We start from the raw sequence: 22,165 nt of genomic DNA, 5'->3' as shown, positions 1-22,165 counted from the left end.
TCTGTGTTTGTGTCTTTATTACATGATCATTAGTGTCTAGTGTCTATGTCTTAAAGCTATGAATGTACTATGAATCCTTCACCTTTCTTAAATGAAAAAATATTTTCTGAAAAAGAAAAAGAAGTACATGAATTTCGAATTACATCTTGAAAATAATCTAATTATTTTGATGTGGTGGCAATACTTTTTGTTTTCTGAATGAATGCTTGAACAGTGCATATTTTTCATATTATTGTTTATGAATGTTAAAACTATTGGCTCTTGAAAGAATAATAAAAAAGGAGAAATGTTATTGATAATCTGAAAAATCATGAAATTGATTCTTGAAGCAAGAAAATGCAGTGAAAAATAAAAGCTTGCGAAAAAAAATTGGCCAAAAAATAAAGAAAAAAAAAAGAGAGAAAAAGAAAAAGCAAGCAGAAAAAGCCAATAGCCCTTTAAACTAAGAGGCAAGGGTAAAAAGGATCCAAGGCTTTGAGCATTAATGGATAGGAGGGCCCAAAGGAATAAAATCCTGGCCTAAGCGGCTAAACCAAGCTGTCCCTAACCATGTGCTTATGGTGTGAAGGTGTCAAGTGAAAAACTTGAGACTGAGTGGTTAAAGTCGTGGTCCAAAGCAAAAGGAGTGTGCTTAAGAGCTCTGGACACCTCTAACTAGGGACTCTAGCAAAGATGAGTCACGATCTGAAAAGGTTCACCCAGTTATGTGTCTGTGGCATTTATGTATCCGGTGGTAATACTGGAAAACAAAATGCTTAGGGTCACAACCAAGACTCATAAAGTATCTGTGTTCAAGAATCAACATACTGAAATAGGAGAATCAATAACACTATCTGAATTTTGAGTTCCTATAGATACCAATCATTCTGAACTTCAAAGGATAAAGTGAGATGCTAAAACTATTCAGAAGCAAAAGACACTAGCCCCGCTCATCTAATTGGAAATGAGCTTCATTGATATTTGGAATTTATTGTATATTCTCTTCTTTTTATCCTATTTTGTTTTTAGTTTCTTGGGGACAATCAACAATTAAAGTTTGGTGTTGTGATGAGCGGATAATTTATACCCTTTTCAGCATTGTTTTTACATAGTTTTTAGTATGTTTTGGTTACTTTTTATTATATTTTTATTAGTTTTTATTTAAAAATCACATTTCTGGACTTTACTATGAGGTTGTGTGTTTTTTTGTGATTTCAGGTATTTTCTGGTTGAAATTGAGGGACCTGAGCAAAAATCTGATCATTGAAGAGCATAGCATGAAGGAGAGATTGAAAATTCCGGTGGAAAATGAGGGATGCCACTTTGTGTTAGAACAATTGGAGGAGCCTATGATCATTGAAGAAAAGGAAGAAGTGGTTGAAAATTTAGGAGATGTTAAAAGTCCACGGGAATGTAGCATCGTGGAGCACTCTTCCAAGAAGCTTGATATTGAGGTTGAGGAGGGTGCACAACCTCTAAGGCATATCGTAGTTGGAGATTTGAAAAAGGTTCATCAAGAGACGAATTCAATCATGGATGAACTTCTATCTCAATTGAATCCTTTCCCATTGGACATGATGTTGAAATTATAGAAGAATGTGCACAACCCCCCATACCCTTGGTGAGCAATGAGAAAGAGAGTGAATCGGAAGAGAGCCACCAAGGGGAAAAAGTTGGCATGGTGTACATCGAAATTGAGGAATATGAAGAGGTTGATCAAGGGATGGATACATTCATCAATGAATTCCTATCCAAAATTGAATCACCTCCCATTGAGCAAGAAATCGAAGTTCTTGAAGACAATACCAAGCCAAGTAATAAAAGGGAAAAGGTTGAAGTTGAAGAAGCTTGCGAAGAGGTGGAGATAATCAAGGAAGAGCACAAGGGAGTGGAGCTTGCAAGATCATTAGGACCATCCCTTCCTAAGTCACCATCCTACACAACATTCAAGTGGGTAAAATTCTTATCCCTAAGCTTTACTGTCTAACTTGAATATGGTTTGATTGAAAATGATGGTCAACTTAAAGCTCTTTGTGGAGTTAAGAGTAGGAAAGAGTTGTGTAGTGGTTGGAAACGTCATTCTAAGCTCATGACGGTTGCAAGCTCAAAATTCAAGAGCAATGGTTGGTGGGGAACTAAATTGCATGGGTCTAGGAAGTTGTTTGGAAGCTTCTTTGAGAATTCTATGGTTATGCCACCCTGATGGAATAAAGATGATCAACTTCAAGACGGGTGTGAAAACAAGATATAGGATCCGGGAATACATGAGGATTACCTTTGGGAGCTCATGGTTTGTGAAAAACTCCATCAAAGCTTGAAGATATTAAAATTGAAGAATGGAGCTTATTGGAGATTCAAGCATTGGTGGATGTTCAGAGATAGCTTCAAGTACAAGCCACCTTGAGAGGAGCTCCCCATAATTCCAACTTAAGGATAATAAACAAAAGTGCTAGGTGGGAGACACCCCACCATGGTAAAATCTTTTCATTTTTCTCTTTTGTAAATATTGGTAGAATTAGTTTAGTTTCATGTTTTGATTGATTTGTTGAGTTTATTTAGTAGTTTAGTATGTTAAATAAGGTTTTAAGGTGTTTCCGTAGCTGTTTGGAGGTTTGTAATGCTTCGATTGGTGCAAAAACATAGAAAAAATGATGAAAAATAGAGCACCATCTGCGCGTACGCGTGCCCAAGCATTTTTGACCATCCGCGCGCACGCGTACATTACGCGTACACGTGGATGCAAAAATTCCACCCCCAGCCAAAAACCTGAGATTTAGGCCTACACTGTGCGAATATTGGGCCTAAGGCACAAACCATCCCGCGCGTACGCGCACCTGGCGCGTACGCGTCCTTGATGCATATTGCGCAATGTGCGCGCGCGCTGATAGTGCCACCTGCCCTCCTGGTACATGTTCTAGAGAGTTGGGCCAATCTTGGGCTAACACTGTGCCCCGCACCTAACCCAACCCACGCGTGCGCGCACCTGGCGCGTACACGTCCCTTTGCCAAACTACACATCGGCGCGTAAGCGTGCATGACGCGTCCGCGCCGGTAAAAAAAAGAGTTTTTTTCATATCTTTCATTTTCTTTTGTGTATTCATGCATTTATATGATTGAGGCCATTGTTTCGTTAGCTCACTTACCCAAATAGCTTTACCTCTTATCATCCATTGTTAGCCAATTTGAGCCTATGATCAACCCACTTGTTCTTAATTTTATCACATTACAAGCCTTAAAGTGGAAAACAATAAATGTCCTTAATTTGGATCTTTGATTAGCTTAGGCTAGTGAGTGTGAGTATCATTCAAGTGTGGGAAAACTCGGGACATTGGGTGAATAATAGGGTAGTTTTCTATTTTTGTTATAAATATTGGGAATTGGGTACATTCTCATGTGTAATAAATGTAAAACCATATGCATTGATGCTTTTGTATATATTTTACTGCAAAGCAAAATGGAAAGAAAGAAAAATGAGAAAAACAAAAGAAAAAGAAAAAGAAAAAAATAGAAAGAAAAGAAAGAGAAGAAAAGTAATAAAAAGGGGACAAAATGCCCCAAGTGAAGCTCAATAATAAAATCAATGCATATGTGTTGTGATCAAGAAAAAAATGCATGAGTATGTGAAAAAGTGAAGAATGGGTAGTTAGGTTTGTTTAGAATGTTATAGGTTGCTATATAGGTTAGGTGGGAAGTTTAAGGTACTCAAAGATTCAAATTTCAAGTCCACTTGACCAAATATGTATCCTTACCTTGACCCTAACCCCATTACAACCTATGAAAAGACCTTATGATAGTTGTATGCATGCATGAAATAAATGTTCATTGTTAGATGAAAAACAAATATTGGAAAGCATGATTAGGGGAGAATTGAGAGAATCGATCCTACACACTTGAGCGACTAGAGTGCAAACACTTCCGGTGAGGGTTCGATGCCCAAATCCTTGATTCCCGACTTTCATGAGCGTTTTTCTTGCAAGTCTACTCGAACTTCATTTTTATACTTGAATTTGTAGGATTCATGAGTCGTCATATGACCTTATCCCTACCCATTTATACATGCTCTTGGAGGATTGATTTATTTTTAACCAAGTAGGTAGAATCATTTTGCATTTAGTTGCATTCATATAGATAGATGCATTTAGGTTATTTGCATTGAATAAATGTTCATACCCCTTCTCTTATCCTTCTTGGTTTAAGCAAGAGGACATGCTTGGTTTATGTGTGGGGAGGTTGATAAACACCATTTGTAGGGTTTATCTTGTGTTGAATTTAGAGGGTTTTATCATCTTTTCTCACATTTATCCAATGAAATAGCAGGGTTTTATAACTTCTCCCTTAATTGTGCTTAAGAGTGAAAATATGCTTTCTAGGACTTAAAATAGCTAAATTTAATTCACCTTGATTCCATTAGATGCATTGATATGTTTGTTAAGTGATTTCAGATTTAGGAGGCAAAGATTGGATCAAGGGAATGAAGGAAAAGCATGTAAAAATGGAGAACTCATGAAAAAATGAAGGAATCGCAAAAGCTGTCAAGCCGACCTCTTCGCACTTAATCGACCATAACTAGAGCTAAAGAGGTCCAAATGATGCGGTTCCAGTTGCGTTAGAAATAGTATAAGATTTTCCATAGTTGCACCATGCATAGGGGCGCACACGCACACGGTACGCGTATGCGCCGATGGGTGCACATGATTTACTTAATGCAACTCGTGGCCAGCGAATTCTAAGGCATTTTGGGCCCAATCCAACTCATTTCTGATGCTATTTCACCCAAGAATTGAAGAGGGATAGAACATATAGTTAGTTAGGGAGTTTTATTTGAGTTTTTTCATGATTTAGTTAGTTTCTAGAGAGAGAAGCTCTCTCTTCTCTCTAGAATTAGGAGTAGGTTAGATCTAATTTAGAATTTCTTAGATCTAGGTTAATTTCATACTTTGATTTAATTTTCCCTTTGTAATTCTTCTTCTTCTACATCTATTCTCTCTAGTTTTGCTTTTAATTCTTGTAATTCTCTACTTTTATGTTCATGCACTTTTGTTTCTTCTATTTCTCTTTAATGCAATTTATGGTTCATGTTCTTTGTTGTTCATTTGATTTGTTGTTGTTTAATTCCTTGCAATTGAGTAGTGTAGATTTACTTTCCTTGCAATTGAGTAGTGTAGATTTACTTTCCTTGCAATTTTACTATGTTTTCCTTTTATGCCTTCCAAGTGTTTGATGAAATTCTTGGAAGGATGTTAGAGTAGAATTTTATGCTCTTGGCTTGGGAAGGTGGTATGCGAAATTGTTACTCTGAGGTTGTAAAATTTGATGTTTGTTCTCTCCCTGGTAATGGCGCCAACAAACTGGTGCACAATACCATGGTCCAAACATAACTTCACAACTTCGCACAACTAACCAGCAAGTGCACTGGGTCATCCAAGTAATAAACCTTCCGTGAGTAAGGGTCGATCCCACGGAGATTGTCGGCTTGAAGCAAGCTATGGTCATCTTGTGAATCTCAGTCAGGCGGATATCAAATGGTTATAGTATTTTCGAATAATAATAATAAATACTCAAAAAATAAAGATAAAAATACTTATGTAATTCATTGGTGAGAATTTCAGATAAGCGTATAGAGATGCTTGCGTTCCTCTGAATTTCTGCTTTTCCGCTGTCTTCATCCAATCAGTCTTACTCCTTTCCATGGCAAACTTTATGTAAGGGCATCACCGTCGTCAATGGCAACATCTCATCCTCTTTGTAAAAATGGTCCGATGCGCTGTCACTGCATGGCTAATCATCTGGAGGCATCACCGTTGTCAATGGCTACATCCCATCCTCTCTGTGAAAATGGTCCGATGCGCTGTCACTGCATGGCTAATCATCTGGAGGTTCTCGATCATACTGGAATAGGATTTACTATCCTTTTGCGTCTGTCACTACGCCCAGCACTCGCGAGTTTGAAGTTCGTCACCGTCATTCAATCCCTAAATCCTACTCGGAATACCACAGACAAGGTTTAGACTTTCCGGATTCTCATGAATGCCGCCATCAATCTAGCTTATACCACGAAGATTCTGATTAAGAGATCCAAGAGATAATCATCCAATCTAAGGTGGAACGGAAGTGGTTGTCAGGTACGCGTTCGTATGGGATGATGATGATTGTCACGTTCATCACATTCATATTGAATTGCGAATGAATATCTTAGAAGCGGAATAAGTTGAGTTGAATAGAGAAACAGTAGTACTTTGCATTAATTCGTGAGGAACAGCAGAGCTCCACACCTTAATCTATGGAGTGTAGAAACTCTACCGTTGAAAATACATAAGTGAAAGGTCCACGCATGGCCGAATGGCCAGCCCCCATGAAAGTCTAAGATAGCATAAAGCTGATCAAAAGTGATCCGAAGATCCGTAAAAAGTTCTATTTATACTAAACTAGCTACTAGGGTTTACAGAAGTAAGTAATTTATGCATAAATCCACTTCCGGGGCCCACTTGGTGTGTGCTTGGGCTGAGCTTGAAGTTTACACGTGCAAAGGCTTCTTCTGGAGTTGAACGCCAACTTGTAACGTGTTTTTGGCATTCAACTCTGGTTCGTGACATGTTTCTGGCGTTTAACTCCAGACTGCAGTGTAGAACTGGCGTTCAACGCCCTTTTACGTCGTCTAAACTCGGCCAAAGTATAGACTATTATATATTGCTGGAAAGCCCTGGATGTCTACTTTCCAACGCAATTGAAAGCGCGCCATTTTGAGTTCTGTACCTCCAGAAAATCCACTTTGAGTGCAGGGAGGTCAGAATCCAACAGCATCAGCAGTCCTTCTTCAACCTCTGAATCTGATTTTTGCTCAAGTCCCTCAATTTCAGCCAGAAAATATCTGAAATCACAAAAAAACACACAAACTCATAGTAAAGTCCAGAAATGTGAATTTAACATAAAAACTAATAAAAACATTGATGCCAGGGCATCTTGGCCAGTTTCACTGACCTGTTCTTTACTGTTTTTAGGTTAGTTTCATGCATTTCCTTAGGAAATAAGCTAGTTTTGGGTAGATATTCACTTACACCTTGATTCAAGCATACATTGTGCATTTTACATTATTTCATGAGGATTTTGCATAAGTTTAGTGACAAAGTTAATGAGAAAAGTGATTGCCAATAATGCTCTCGAAGCCATCATTGACCACGTTAAGAGTCACGTCAACTAAGTTAACGTGAACTCTAACGTGGAGAAGGGAAGTTGAGCCAACGTTAGTGACACTTAACATTGTCACTAACGTTGGCAGATGCTCATAAGTGGCCACGTTAGAGTCCACGTTAACTTAGTTAACGTGGCCTCTAACGTTGGAAAGGGGGAGAAACGCCAACGTTAGTGACATTCAACATTGTCACTAACGTTGGCCTAAGGAGAAACATACCACGTTAACTCCCACGTTAACTTGGTTAACGTGGGAGCTAACGTCAGAAGCAAGAGTGGTCGACAACGTTAGTTACACCCAACATTGTCACTAACGTTGGAAGTAACCACACAACCCCCCAAGGAGCCACGTTAGCTTCCACGCTAACGTTGATGAGTGAAAGAATGGCCAACGTTAGTGACACTCAACATTGTCACTAATGTTGGGGATGGCTAAGCATGGCCAAATTAGAAGCCATGTTAACCTAGTTAACGTGGACTCTAACGTGAGGCATAGGGGAACCTTGGAACGTTAGTGACAATGTTGAGTGTCACTAGCGTTCTCGAAGGATGGCAAGCCCACGTTAAAGAGCCACGTTAACCAAGTTAACGTGGGCTCTAACGTGGGAACAAAGGGGGCTTTTCAAAGTTATTGGAAATGTTAAGTCTCAATAACGTGTGCGATGGACTTAGAAGCAACGTTAGTGGCAACGTTTATGCCACTAACGTTGAAGTTAACGTGGCTTTTACTTGGTAACGTTAGTGAGAAAGTTGATTGTCACTAACGTTCTCGAACTCATATTTTCACTAAACGTTAAAACCCCTAACGTCCTGAGCTAAAGTCTCTGCCCACTTCACATTTTCCCTCTGCAAGTAAAGCCAAGCCCAAATGAAGAAGAGAACTGCTTCAAGCTCAAGATCCAAAGGCCCAAGACTTGAAGAGCCAACTAGAAGCTGAGAGAAGTAGTATATATAGGAGAAGCTTTGAATTGTTAAAGGAGTTCTGGAGGTTGGAAAAAGAGAACTACTCTCTGTATTTTACTTTCTGTGCATTTTCTAGTTTTATGATGTATTCTGCATCTTTGTTTTCATTTTCAAGAGCTATGAACAACTAAACCCCTTTCATTGGGTTAGGGAGCTCTGTTGTAATTTGATGGATCAATACTAATTTTCATTATTCTTCTTCTATCTTTTCTCTTGATTTTACTTGAAAGCTTTCGATCTTCATCCAATTGAGTAGTTATCTTGGAAAAGAAGCTATTCAAACTTGGATCTCTTTTGAACCTTGAAAGAGGAATGAAGAGATCAAGCTAGAAATGCTTTCTCATGCTGGGCCAAATTGGGTTTGGATGGGTATGTGACTATAACCCTCTCAATACTTGATTTGGGAAATGCATGTGGTATAATCAGTGACCATACTTCATCTCTTCTCATGAGCAATTGACCAAGGAATTGGCTATTGATCAAGACTTGAGAGATTGAATTGTAAGAAATTGTAATTCAATCAATTAAGATTGCCAAGGAGATTAATGAGTGCATTGATTGAGGAAGAGATGAAAATGAACTTGATCCGGAGAATTACAACATCTCCTAAGCCCAATGAACTCCCTATCTCTGATCTTATCCATTCTCTTTAATTTCTGCCATTTACTTTTATGAGCAAATCCCCAATTCCCATTTACAATTCTGCAATTTATTTTCAGTCATTTACTTCCAGTCCTTTAATTCTAGCATTTACTTTTCTGTTATTTACATTCCCGCTATTTTATTTTCTGCAACTCTCAACCCAATTTCTGGATTCGCTCAACTAGAACATTCTTCTAATTAAAGTTGCTTGATCAATCAATCCCTGTGGGATTCGACCTCACTCTATTGTGAGTTTTTACTTGACGACAAATTCGGTACACTTGCCGAAGGGAGATTTGTTGCGAGACAAGTTTTTCGTGCATCAAGTTTATGGCGCCGTTGCCGGGGATTGATTGTTCATCAACAATGATTAAATTGGAAGATCACTAGATTGAGCATTTTTATTTTGTGAATTTCATTTTCTGTTTGAGTGATTTACTTTCTGTTTTAGTTAAACTTCTTCCCTTCCCCCTCTACTCTTTTGTTTTTCTTTGTTATTTTCAATTCTGTTTGCTAACCCGCTAACTGTTTGATATATTGCATCACCCACAACTAACAGTAAATCTAACACAAATACTTTCTGCACCTATCTTTTCTTGCTTGCACTTGATGGTTGTATGACAGGGAGAAGAAGCGAGGCTTCAACTTCCTTCGATTCTGAACCTGAGAGGACCTTCCTTAGATTAAGGAGGGAGGCAAGAGGAAAAAAAGTGGTTGGTGCTGAGGAAGAAGAAGAATTCTTTGAACCAAACATGGAAGACAACATGGAAAACCATCATGAAGAAGAAGATCACAACCATGGGGGAGGAGGTAGAGCAAATCATGCTGGGGAGGATAGAAGAGTTTTAGGCTCTTACATCAATCCAAACCCAGGCAATTGTGGAAGTAGCATCCAAAAGCCAACAATCCATTCCAACAACTTTGAACTTAAACCACAGCTCATCACCCTTGTTCAGAACAACTGTTCGTTTGGAGGAGGTGTTCAAGAAGACCCCAATCAACATCTAACCACCTTCCTGAGGATATGTGACACAGTGAAGTCTAATGGTATTCATCCTGACACCTATAAACTGCTCTTGTTTCCATTCTCACTTAGGGACAAAGCAGCCAAGTGGCTGGAATCTTTCCAAAGGGAAAGCTTGACAACTTGGGAAGACGTGGTGAACAAATTCTTAGCAAGATTTTACCCTCCTCAACGAATCAATAGGCTGAGAGCTGAGGTCCAAACTTTCAGGCAACAAGATGGTGAGACTCTATATGAAGCATGGGAGAGGTTCAAGGACTTAACAAGGAGGTGTCCACCTGACATGTTCAACGAATGGGTGCAGCTGCACATTTTCTATAAAGGGCTCTCTTATGAGTCAAAGAAGGCCGTAGACCATTCATCCGGAGGATCTTTGAACAAGAAGAAGACTATTGAGGAAGCCATAGATGTTATTGAAACAGTAGCAGAGAACGACTACTTCTATGCTTCCGAAAGAGGGAACACAAGAGGAGTAATGGAGCTAAACAATGTAGATGCTCTGTTGGCCCAAAACAAGCTCATTACCCAGCAGCTGGCTGACCTCACCAAGAAGATGGAGAGGAACCAAGTAGCAGCAGTCTCAACTTCATCAACAACCCAAGAAGGAGTGAATGAAGAAGCAGAGGGTAGTCAGGAGCAAGCCAATTACATTGGAAATTCACCAAGGAAAAACTATGATCCATACTCCAATACCTACAACCCTGGATGGAGAAACCACCCAAACTTTGGGTGGGGAAGTGAGCAAAATCAAAACCAAGACCAGAGACGTCATAACTCCAACAACAATACAGCTCTCCAGCAGTTCACACAGAGGACATCTCAACACCCCCACAACAACACTTCTCCACACGCTTATCAAAACCAAAACAGCACATCTGCTCCGAATCACTCATCAATTGATGACAAGCTCTCTAAGATTGAAGCCTTACTTGAAGGAATATGCCAAGAGATTCAAGAAAATAAGGTGTTCAAAGAGGAGGTGCGAGCCAATATTAAGAACCAGGGAGAGACCATTAGGAAGCTGGAATTCCAGGTGGGATATTTAGCTGAGAAGATTCCCAAACCTACTGATAGCTTCCGAAGTGACACGGAGAAAAACCCCAAAGGAGAAGCAAAGAAAGTAAGATGGGAAGATTGCAAAATGGTCACTACAAGTGATCAAGAGACTGAAGACAAGCAAAACACACTTTTCGAACAACCTGAAGACAACTCAACAAAGGAGGAGGATAAAGATCACCAAGAACCAGAAATCTCACAACAAGAGTTGCTGAAGCTCTATGCACCCTTCCCTCAACTGCTCAATGGTGCTGTGGGAAAAAGAAGATACTCAAGGTTCCTAGACTTGTTTGCATCTCTGCATGTGAACATACCATTCATCAAGGCAATTCAACAAATGCCTGCATTCATCAAGTATATGAATGAACTTCTTCCCAGGAAAAGCTCACTCAAAGGAGGCCAGACTATAGTGATGAATAAGGAATGTAGTGCCCTTATTCAACCTGAGTTGCCTACAAAAAGAAGAGACCCAGGGAGTTTTCACATCCCTTGTGCCATAGGTGAAACTATGTTCGATAGAGCACTATGCGATTTGGGGGCCAGCATCAACTTACTGCCCTTATCCCTGGTAAAGAGGCTGCAGATCAATGAGATAATGCCCACAGATGTAATCATCAGACTGGCTGACAAAACTCAAAAGCAAGCAATAGGAGTGGTGGAAAATGTGTTGCTAAAGGTTGGGAAATACTTTTTCCCAACAGACTTTGTCATCCTGGACATGGAAGAGAGTCACACTCATCCAATCATATTGGGAAGACCATTCCTAGCTACGGCCAGAGCACTTATCGATGTAGAGAAAGGGGAGCTAATATTGAGAATCCATGATGAACGACTCAGCTTCAATGTTTTCAAACTCTCACAAGAAACAGATCAAGAGGACAAGGAACTAAGCACAAATGATAATGAGACACTGAAGGAGGAAACAAGCACTGAAGCACAGCCAGTTCATTCTGAGATCCCCTTAATAGATAAACAAGGAAAACAGCAATTGCCACAGCTCAAGGAAAAGTTGGAGGAACCTAAACCTCTAGAGGCAGGTGAAGACAGCATCACAACTCCTTTAGAAAAAGAGGTCACCAAGGGGAAGGCAACCTCAAAAGAAACAAAGAAGAAGGTACCAAGGAGGTGGAGAAACAAGAAGATCCCTACGAAAGACTTCTCTCCAGGGGATAGAGTTGTCTCAGCTTACTTCCCAGATATTCCCCCTAATCTCCCTAGTGTACCATCTCAGTTACCCAAGGTCTTCACTATCAATGAAGTTCTTTCCTTGGAACATGTGGAGATCATTGATCCAACCAATGGATATAAGTCCACAGCAAGAGGGGAGGACTTTAAGCACTACCAACCACCTTGATGAGGGAAAAACGTCAAGCTAGTGACGCTAAAGAAGCGCTTCATGGGAGGCAACCCATGTTTTATATGTTTTTAAAATAATGAATAAATCAATGTTTATGAATTTCAACCCAAACTTGACAAACACTTGGTGAAATCTTTATCATGCAGTATATAGTGAAGAACAAGTTTGGTGTTCAAAGCAAACCAAGATGCATGCTAGTCTTGGGAGCTTTGAACAAAACTTTTCATCACATTGCTTCAAACTAAGTTTGGTGTCACCCCATGGTGCCACCAAAATGCATAAGGATACACAAGTAGTTAGTCAGTTGAAATTCATAAATAAACAAACTCTTTTTTTCTTCTCTTTATTATTCTAGCCGTAGAGCTTGATTTTTATGATATTAATTTCCTTATTTTAAATCCTTATAGGAAAACAAAAAAAGCATAAAAAGGGATTGATTGGACAATTAAATAGGGGGAGATTCTGCCACTTAATGAAGAGCACTACACACATGTCTCAAGAGGGAACGCATGGGGAAACGTTGCCAGGCAACATTGGAGAAGGAAGACCCTTGAAGACCGAACCAATCACTCTCATTAAGTGATGATCCTTGTCCTTCCTTCATACACAACCCCAACCGTCCATCAAGTAACAATCCTTGCAATCCACACCTTCCATCCACTCATGATCTCCCTATATAAGTGAACCTTAGTGCATGCTCATTCCTCAAACTCAAATTCCCACTCCCCACACTTCATACTTTTGGCTTGCTCAACCCCCTTCATCATACTCTATCCTAGCCAACCTATTCCTCATCTATCCGTATCCTCCAACCCCCCTTTTCAAAACAGCAACTCAATTCATGGAATCATCAAGCTCAAAGAGGCAAAAGAGGAAGGAACCCATGGAGAGTGTTCCTTTCGATGAGAAGAGATTCAAAACTACCTTTCATGAACATGAATTCGAACGGATAAGGGCCAGAAAAATATTGCCAGAGTTGATCTTCCAAATCAATGCAAATGAGTCACCACAAATTCTGGAGAAAATCGAACAGAGGGGGTGGCAATTGCTCACAAGTCCAGAGGGGAAGATCAATGGAAACCTCATCAAAAAATTTTATGCAAATGTGGTAAGAGAAGATAAGACCAAGGCCCCAACTTTCAAAAGTTACGTTAGAGGAAAGGAGGTGGACTTTAGCCCAAATGCCATAATAAGAGCTCTTCACCTGAAATCACCTCATTTTGATGAGGCCAGTTATCAGGCAAGGATAAGTAGAAGCCCTGATAATGATGAGCTCTCAGAGATACTGTCAGACATCTGTGTTATAGCAGCCGACTGGGAGAGGTACACAGATAGAAGACCCAAGTTCATCAAGAGGGGAGACCTGAGCCCTGAAGCCAAGGGGTGGTTTGAACTCGTAAGGAGGTCCATTCTACCAGCTGCAAATAATTTAGAGGTAAACATCAATCGAGCTACTATGGTGCATTGCTTAATACAGGGTGGAGAAATCAATGTGAATAAGCTCATCGCCGAGGGGATTCAAGATTCTGCTGAGAAAGTTGATTCAGGTGCCAGGCTTTGGTACCCCAGCACCATTCTCCGCTTATGCAACAAGGCCAAGGTAGTATTTGAGGACAGCAATCCAGACTGGGTGAACCCAGGGAGGCCAGTTACACTCGAGCGATTGGTTTATACTACACCTACTCAACAACAAAGAAGACCACAAATAGGAAAACCAAAAGCAAAAGAAAGAGTTCACCAAGAGGAACCTCATCAGGAAGAATATCAACAAGGAGAGTATTCTGATCTAGCCAACTTGAACATGAGTCACCTTCTAAGAGCCATTGAGGATTTGGGGATGAGACATATGGAAGGACAAGAGCAAATACTGAACCTTCAAACCAACTGGCTGAGCCAACAGGAAGCATGGCAAAAACAACAAATGGAGCAGCAGCAGGAACACTACTCCCGGCTCACTCAAGCCATCAACCAAGTGAATGAGAGGCAAGAGCTTCAAGAGAAGCACTTGCAAGAACTCAACCAGCGGTAGATAGCCCAAATGAAAACTTTCAATGAGTTCAGCGTACTCAATGAAGGAAGGCAACTACATAGGGAGGAGTTCTATGTGAACACTCAAGCCAAGTTGAACTACATGACCAGTAATATGCATCAGCTACACTATGTCATCCCTATATATGATGAAGTCCAAAAAGATTTTGTAGAACAAGAAGAGAGGAAGGTGAAACAACAAAAGGAGACACTCAAGAAGAAGATGGAAGATGGTGGTTTCTGGAAGAAGCTGCTTGGAAAAGGCAAAGGAAGTGGAAGTACAAGCACTCAAAAGAGACACAATGAGGACAAGCAAGGATGGGAGCATGGGCATCCACATGAATGACAGGTGGTGGAGTTATTTTTGGTCCATGTTTTATATGCTTTAAATAAGGAAGATCTTGTATGAAATAGAACTTGCTTCCATGTTATGTTTAAACCTTTTTAAATTCTGTCTTTTAAGTTCTGAATAGGTCTATGTGCACTAGTCTTTATGTCACTGCATCCCTACTTTACTTACTTGTATGCCTGTCCCTTTTTAATCAAATGAAGAGAGAATGTTTATGTTTCAAAAGACCAGAGTGGAGTTCACACTATGGAGTACATTCATGAGTTTATGGTATGATCATAAGTTAGCTAAGTTGGTTCAATCATAAGGTGGGATGACAACTATCTGGCCTGAATAATTTGCTTTGAACACACCTCATGAGACTAAGTGTATGACAAGATCCTAATAAGAGAAAGAGAAAAGAATAATGAAAGTGGAAAAAAACAAAAGAAAAAGAGTAAGCAATAAGGCTAGGCACCAATGGTTTTAATCTTAAGATATGTGTATGTGGTGTTCCTGTGTGAGGGATTTACTTGGATGAATAAGCTCTTAGGGGTGCTTTATCACCTGGTAACTTGGGTTAACTAACACGGGATTATCGGCTGAAAGTCCATTATCAAGAGTAACCCTCACCACAGAGCATTTAGTAACCAAAAGAGGTGCTGGACACCAAGGTCTCAAGAAGGAAAATAAATGAACTATATGCCTGTGGTGTGTATGTATGGGGGAGAGACTTGAGGGAGTAAGTCCTTAGGTGTGCTTCAACACCTAGCACCTTGAACCAACTGGTTCAGGAGTGTTGGCTGAAAGCTTATCTTAAAAAGTTGCCCCCTTACAGACCACTTAGCCTAAGAACACCAATAAGCTCTGAAATGACAATAAAGGGATCAATGAATAAAAGTCTCATGGGATGTAAGCAAAGTGAGTGTTTTAAGACATGATAAAGGTCTGAAAGCCAGGAATGAACCTAAGTTGCTATGCATGAAACCACCATAAAATCAGTGATATGACTTCCACAAGAATGACTCATTGCTCTTGGCATTCCATTCATCATTCTCTTGTTCCAGTACTTGCTTAGGGACAAGCATGCTTTAAGTTTGGTGTTGTGATGCCAGGGCATCTTGGCCAGTTTTACTGACCTGTTCTTTACTATTTTTAGGTTAGTTTCATGCATTTCCTTAGGAAATAAGCTAGTTTTGGGTAGATATTCACTTACACCTTGATTCAAGCATACATTGTGCATTTTACATTATTTCATGAGGATTTTGCATAAGTTTAGTGACAAATTGTACGTTGCATTACCCATGACTTGGACTAGAACTTTGATGCACTCTATTGCTTGATTTCAGGACCAAAGGAAGCAAGGAATGGGAGGTAACTTGCAAAGTTAATGAGAAAAGTGATTGCCAATAACGCTCTCGAAGCCATCATTCACCACGTTAAGAGTCACGTCAACTAAGTTAACATGAACTCTAACGTGGAGAAGGGAAGTTGAGCCAACGTTAGTGACACTTAACATTGTCACTAACGTTGGCAGATGCTCATAAGTGGCCATGTTAGAGTCCACGTTAACTTAGTTAACGTGGCCTCTAACGTTAGAAAGGGGGAGAAACGCCAACGTTAGTGACATTCAACATTGTCACTAACATTGGCCTAAGGAGAAACATACCACGTTAACTCCCACGTTAACTTGTTTAACGTGGGAGCTAACGTAAGAAGAAAGAGTGGTCGACAACGTTAGTACCCAACATTGTCACTAACGTTGGAAGCAACCACACAACCCCCCAAGGAGCCACGTTAACTTCCACGTTAACTTAGTTAACGTGGAAGCTAACGTTGATGAGTGAAAGAATGGCCAACGTTAGTGACACTCAACATTGTCACTAACGTTGGGGATGGCTAAGCATGGCCACGTTAGAAGCCACGTTAACCTAGTTAACGTGGACTCTAACGTGAGGCATAGGGGCACCTTGGAACGTTAGTGACAATGTTGAGTGTCACTAACGTTCTCGAAGGATGGCAAGCCCACGTTAAAGAGCCACGTTAACTAAGTTAACGTGGGCTCTAACGTGGGAACAAAGGGGGCTTTTCAAAGTTATTAGAAATGTTAAGTCTCAATAACGTGTGCGAAGGACTTAGAAGCAACATTAGTGGCAACGTTTATGCCACTAACGTTGAAGCTAACGTGGCTTTTACTTAGTAACGTTAGTGAGAAAGTTGATCGTCACTAACGTTCTTGAACTCATATTTTCACTAAATGTTAACACCCCTAACGTCCTGAGCTAAAGTCTCTGCCCACTTCACATTTTCTCTCTGCAAGTAAAGCCAAGCCCAAATGAAGAAGAGAACTGCTTCAAACTCAAGATCGAAAGGCCCAAGACTTGAAGAGCCAACTAGAAGCTGAGAGAAGTAGTATATATAGGAGTAGCTTTGAATTGTTAAAGGAGTTCTGGAGGTTGGAAAAAGAGAACTACTCTCTGTATTTTACTTTCTGTGCATTTTCTAGTTTTATGATGTATTCTGCATCTTTGTTTTCATTTTCAAGAGCTATGAACAACTAAACCCCTTTCATTGGGTTAGGGAGCTCTGTTGTAATTTGATGGATCAATACTAATTTTCATTATTCTTCTTCTATCTTTTCTCTTGATTTTACTTGAAAGCTTTCGATCTTCATCCAATTGAGTAGTTATCTTGGAAAAGAAGCTATTCAAACTTGGATCTCTTTTGAACCTTGAAAGAGGAATGAAGAGATCAAGCTAGAAATACTTTCTCATGCTGGGCCAAATTGGGTTTGGATGGGTATGTGACTATAACCCTCTCAATACTTGATTTGGGAAATGCATGTGGTATAATCAGTGACCATAATTCATCTCTTCTCATGAGCAATTGACCAAGGAATTGGCTATTGATCAAGACTTGAGAGATTTAATTGCAAGAAATTGTAATTCAATCAATTAAGATTGCCAAGGAGATCAATGAGTGCATTGATTGAGGAAGAGATGAAAATGAACTTGATCCGGAGAATTGCAACATCTCCTAAGCCCAATGAACTCCCTATCTCTGATCTTACCCATTCTCTTTAATTTCTGCCATTTACTTTTATGAGCAAATCCCCCATTCCCATTTACAATTCTGCAATTTATTTTCAGTCATTTACTTCCAGTCATTTAATTCTAGCATTTACTTTTCTGTTATTTACATTCCCGCTATTTTATTTTTTGCAACTCTCAACCCAAATTTTGGATTCGCTCAACTAGAACATTCTTCTAATTAAAGTTGCTTGATCAATCAATCCCTGTGGGATTCGACCTCACTCTATTGTGAGTTTTTACTTGACGACAAATTCGGTACACTTGCCGAAGGGAGATTTGTTGTGAGACAAGTTTTTTGTGCATCAAACATCCTAAAAGTAACTAGATCCTACTAAAAACATACTAAAAACAATGCCAAAAAACGTATAAATTATCCGCTCATCACAACACCAAACTTAAATTGTTGCTTGTCCCCAAGCAACTGAAAATCAAATAAGATAAAAAGAAGAGAATATACTATAAATTCAAACTATCAATGAAACATAGCTCCAATCAGATGAGCGGGACTTGTAGCTTTTTGCCTCTTGAATAGTTTTGGCATCTCACTTTATCCATTGAGGTTCAGAATGATTGGCATCTATAGGAACTCAGAGTTTAGATAGTGTTATTGATTCTCCTAGTTCAGTATGTTGATTCTTGAACACAGCTACTTTATGAGTCTTGGCCGTGGCCCTAAGCACTTTGTTTTCCAGTATTACCACCGGATACATAAATGTCACAGACACATAACTGGGTGAACCTTTTTAGATTGTGACTCAGCTTTGCTAAAGTCCCCAATTAGAGGTGTCTAGGGTTCACGCCATATGCACATGGTTAGGGACAGCTTGGTTTAGCCGCTTAGGCCAGGATTTTATTCCTTTAGGCCCGCCTATCCATTGATTCTCAAAGCCTTGGGATCCTTTTTATTTACCCTTGCCTTTTGGTTTTTAGGGTTATTGGCTTTTTTTGCTTGCTTTTTCTCTTTTTTTTTTTCGCCATTTTTTTTTCTGCAAGCTTTGTATTCACTGCTTTTTCTTGCTTCAAGAATCATTTTTATGATTTTTCAGATTATCAAATAACATGTCTCCTTGTCATCATTCTTTCAAGAGCCAACATATTTAACATTCATAAACAACAACTTCAAAAGACATATGCATTGTTCAAGCATTCATTCAAAAAACAAAAAGTATTGTCTCCACATCAATATAATTAAACTAAGTTCAAGGATAAATTCGAAACTCATGTACTTCTTGTTCTTTTGAATTAAAACATTTTTCATTTAAGAGAGGTGATGGATTCATAGAACATTCATAACTTTAAGACAAAGTTACTAAATACTAATGATCATGTAATAAGACACAAACATGGATAAGCACTTAACAAAAAGAAAACGAAATACAGAGAATGTAAGAACAAGGAATGAGTCCACCTTAGTGATGGTGGCGTTTTCTCCTTGAGGAACCAATGATGTCCTTGAGCTCTTCAATGTCTCTTCCTTGTCTTTGTTGCTCCCAATAGTTTTGTGGAGGAAAGTGCATCCCTTGAGGTACCTCAGGGATCTCTTGATTTGCAGTCAAATGTTCTACCACTGAGCTATAGACCCTTGAGATGAATCTCTCCATCTCCTATGACTTGGAGGTGGAAGCTTTTGTCTTCTCTTTTCTCTTTCTAGAGGTTTTTCTGGCCTTTAGGTGCCATCAATGGTTATGAAAAAATAAAAAAGCTATGCTTTTACCACACCAAACTTAGAATATTGCTCGCCCTCGAGCAAAAGAAGAAAGAATAGTAGAAGAAGAAGAAGATATGGAGGTGAGTTGATGGTTTGAATTTGAGTGGGTGGGTGTAGGTGGGTTGTATGATGGTTTTAGGGGAGTAATGGATGTGAGTGGTGAATGGAAAACAGAAGGGATGACTGTGAATGGAGAGAGAGAGGGTGATATAAGATTATGAGGAGGTAAGGTGAGTGGAGGTATGTGGGGATCCTGTGGGGTCCACAGATCCTGAGGTGTCAAGGATTTACATCCCTGCACTAATTAGGCATGTAAAATGCTTTTGCATGCAATTCTGGCGTTTAAACGCCGAATTGATGCTTGTTCTGGGCGTTCAGCGCCCAAATGCAGCATGTTTCTGGCGTTGAACGCCAGTTCTATGCTTGTTTCTGGCGTTCAGCGCCAGCTTTCCTCAGTGTGCATTCCTGGCGTCTGAACGCCAGGATGCTGCTTGTTTTGGGCATTCAACACCAGATCCATGCTCTGTTCTGGCGTTGTACGCCAGCCAGATGCTCCTTACTAGCGTTTAAACGCCAGTAAGATCCTCCTCCAGGGTGTGATTTTTCTTCTGCTGTTTTTGATTCCGTTTTTAATTTTTATATTTATTTTGTGACTCCACATGATCATAAACCTAATAAAACATGGATATAACAATAAAAATAAAATGAGATAGATAAAAATTGGGTTGCCTTCCAATAAGCGCTTCTTTAATGTCAATAGCTTGACAGTGGGTTCTCATGGAGCCTCACAAATGTTCAGAGCATTGTTGAGACTTTCCAACACCAAACTTAGAGTTTGGATATGGGAGTTCAACACCAAACTTAGAGTTTGACTGTGGGGGCTCTGGTTGACTCTGCAGTGGGAGAAGCTTACTGTGCCTCTTTTCCATGTTTACAGAAGGATAACCTTGAGTTGTAAACACAAGGGAGTCCCCATTCACTTGAAGGACTAATTCACCTCTATTAACATCTATCACAGCTCTTGCTGTGGCTAGGAAGGGTCTTCCAAGGATGATGAATTTATCCTCATCCTTCCCAGTATCTAGGATTATGAAATCAGTAGGGATGTAAAGGCCTTCAACCTTTACTAACATGTCCTCTACTTGTCCATAAGCCTGTTTTCTGGAATTGTCTACCATCTCTAATGAGATTCTAGCAGCTTGTACCTCAAAGATTCCCAGTTTCTCCATTATAGAGAGTGGCATGAGGTTTATTCTTGACCCAAGGTCACATAGAGCCTTCTCAAAGGTCATGGTGCCTATGGTACCAGGTATTAGGAACTTTCCAGGATCCTGCTTCTTCTGAGGCAATCTCAGTTGATCTAATGCATTTAGTTCATTGGTGAATAGGGGAGGTTCATCTCCCTAAGTCTCACTACCAAATAAATTGGCATTCAGCTTCATGATTGCACCAAGGAGCTTGGCAACTTGCTCTTCAGTAACATCCTCATTCTCTTCTGAAGAGGAATACTCATCAGAGCTCATGAAGGGCATAAGGAGGTTTAATGGAATCTCTATGGTCTCTAGATGAGCCTCAGAGTCCTTTGGTTCCTCAAAGGGAAACTCCTTGTTGATCACTAGACGTCCCAGGAGGTCTTCCTCCTTGGGATTCACGTCCTCCCCTTCCTCTCTAGGTTCGGCCATGTTGACTATGTCAATGGCCTTGCACTCTCCTTTTGGATTTTCTTCTGTATTGCTTGGGAGAGTACTAGGAGGAGTTTCAGTGATCTTCTTACTCAGCTGGCCCACTTGTGCTTCCAAATTTCTAATGGAAGACCTTGTTTTATTCATGAAACTCACAGTGGCCTTAGATAGATCAGAGACTAAATTTGCTAAGCTAAATGAATTCTGCTCAGAATTCTTTGTCTGTTGCTGAGTGGATGATGGAAAAGGTTTACTATTGTTAAACCTGTTTCTTCCACCATTATTAAAGCCTTGTTGAGGCTTTTGTTAATCCTTCTATGAGAGATTTGGGTGATTTCTCCATGAGGGATTATAGGTGTTTTCATATGGTTCACCCATGTAATTCACCTCTGCTATTGCAGGATTTTCAGGATCATAAGCTTCTTCTTCAGAAGATGCCTCTTGAGTACTGTTGGATGCAGCTTGCATTCCATTCAGACTCGGAGAAATCATGTTGACTTGCTGAGTCAATATTTTATTCTGAGCCAATATGGCATTCAGAGTATCAATTTCAAGAGCTCCCTTCTTCTGAGGCGTCCCATTACTCACAGGATTCCTCTCAGAAGTGTACATGAACTGGTTATTAGCAACCATGTCAATGAGTTCTTGAGCTTCTGTAGGCGTTTTCTTGAGGTGAATGGATCCACCTACAGAAGTATCCAATGACATCTTAGTTAATTCAGACAGACCATCATAGAATATATCCAGGATGGTCCATTCTGAAAGCATGTCAGAAGGACACTTTTTAGTCAGTTGCTTGTATCTCTCCCAAGCTTCATAGAGGGATTCACCTTCCTTCTGTCTGAAAGTTTGAACATCCACTCTAAGCTTACTCAGCTTTTGAGGAGGAAAGAACTTGGCTAAGAAAGTCGTGACCAGCTTATCCCAAGAGTTCAGGCTATCTTTGGGTTGAGAGTCCAACCACACTCTAGCTCTGTCTCTTACAGAAAACGGGAAAAGCATGAGCCTGTAGACTTCAGGATCCACTCCATTAGTCTTAACAGTATCACAGATCTGTGAGAATTCAGTTAAGAACTGAAAAGGATCTTCAGATGGAAGTCCATGAAACTTGCAGTTTT

General features: G+C 39.9%; 2 non-coding genes across 2 annotated transcripts; one reads left to right on the top strand and one right to left on the bottom strand.

Annotated features, from left to right (window-relative positions):
- Positions 1 to 9,977: 9,977 nt before the first annotated feature.
- On the bottom strand, positions 9,978 to 10,081 carry LOC148567563 (small nucleolar RNA R71). The gene has a single exon (XR_015882779.1). It is a non-coding gene; the product is annotated as a small nucleolar RNA R71 (small nucleolar RNA).
- Positions 10,082 to 21,809: 11,728 nt separating this feature from the next.
- Positions 21,810 to 21,917, top strand: LOC148567562 (small nucleolar RNA R71). The gene has a single exon (XR_015881526.1). It is a non-coding gene; the product is annotated as a small nucleolar RNA R71 (small nucleolar RNA).
- Positions 21,918 to 22,165: the final 248 nt, after the last annotated feature.

This window comes from Arachis ipaensis, chromosome B4 (assembly GCF_059453495.1).
Source record: "Arachis ipaensis isolate K30076 ecotype BB chromosome B4, ASM5945349v1, whole genome shotgun sequence".
Lineage (NCBI taxonomy): Eukaryota > Viridiplantae > Streptophyta > Magnoliopsida > Fabales > Fabaceae > Arachis > Arachis ipaensis.
This window is presented reverse-complemented; position numbering and strand designations above follow the sequence as displayed.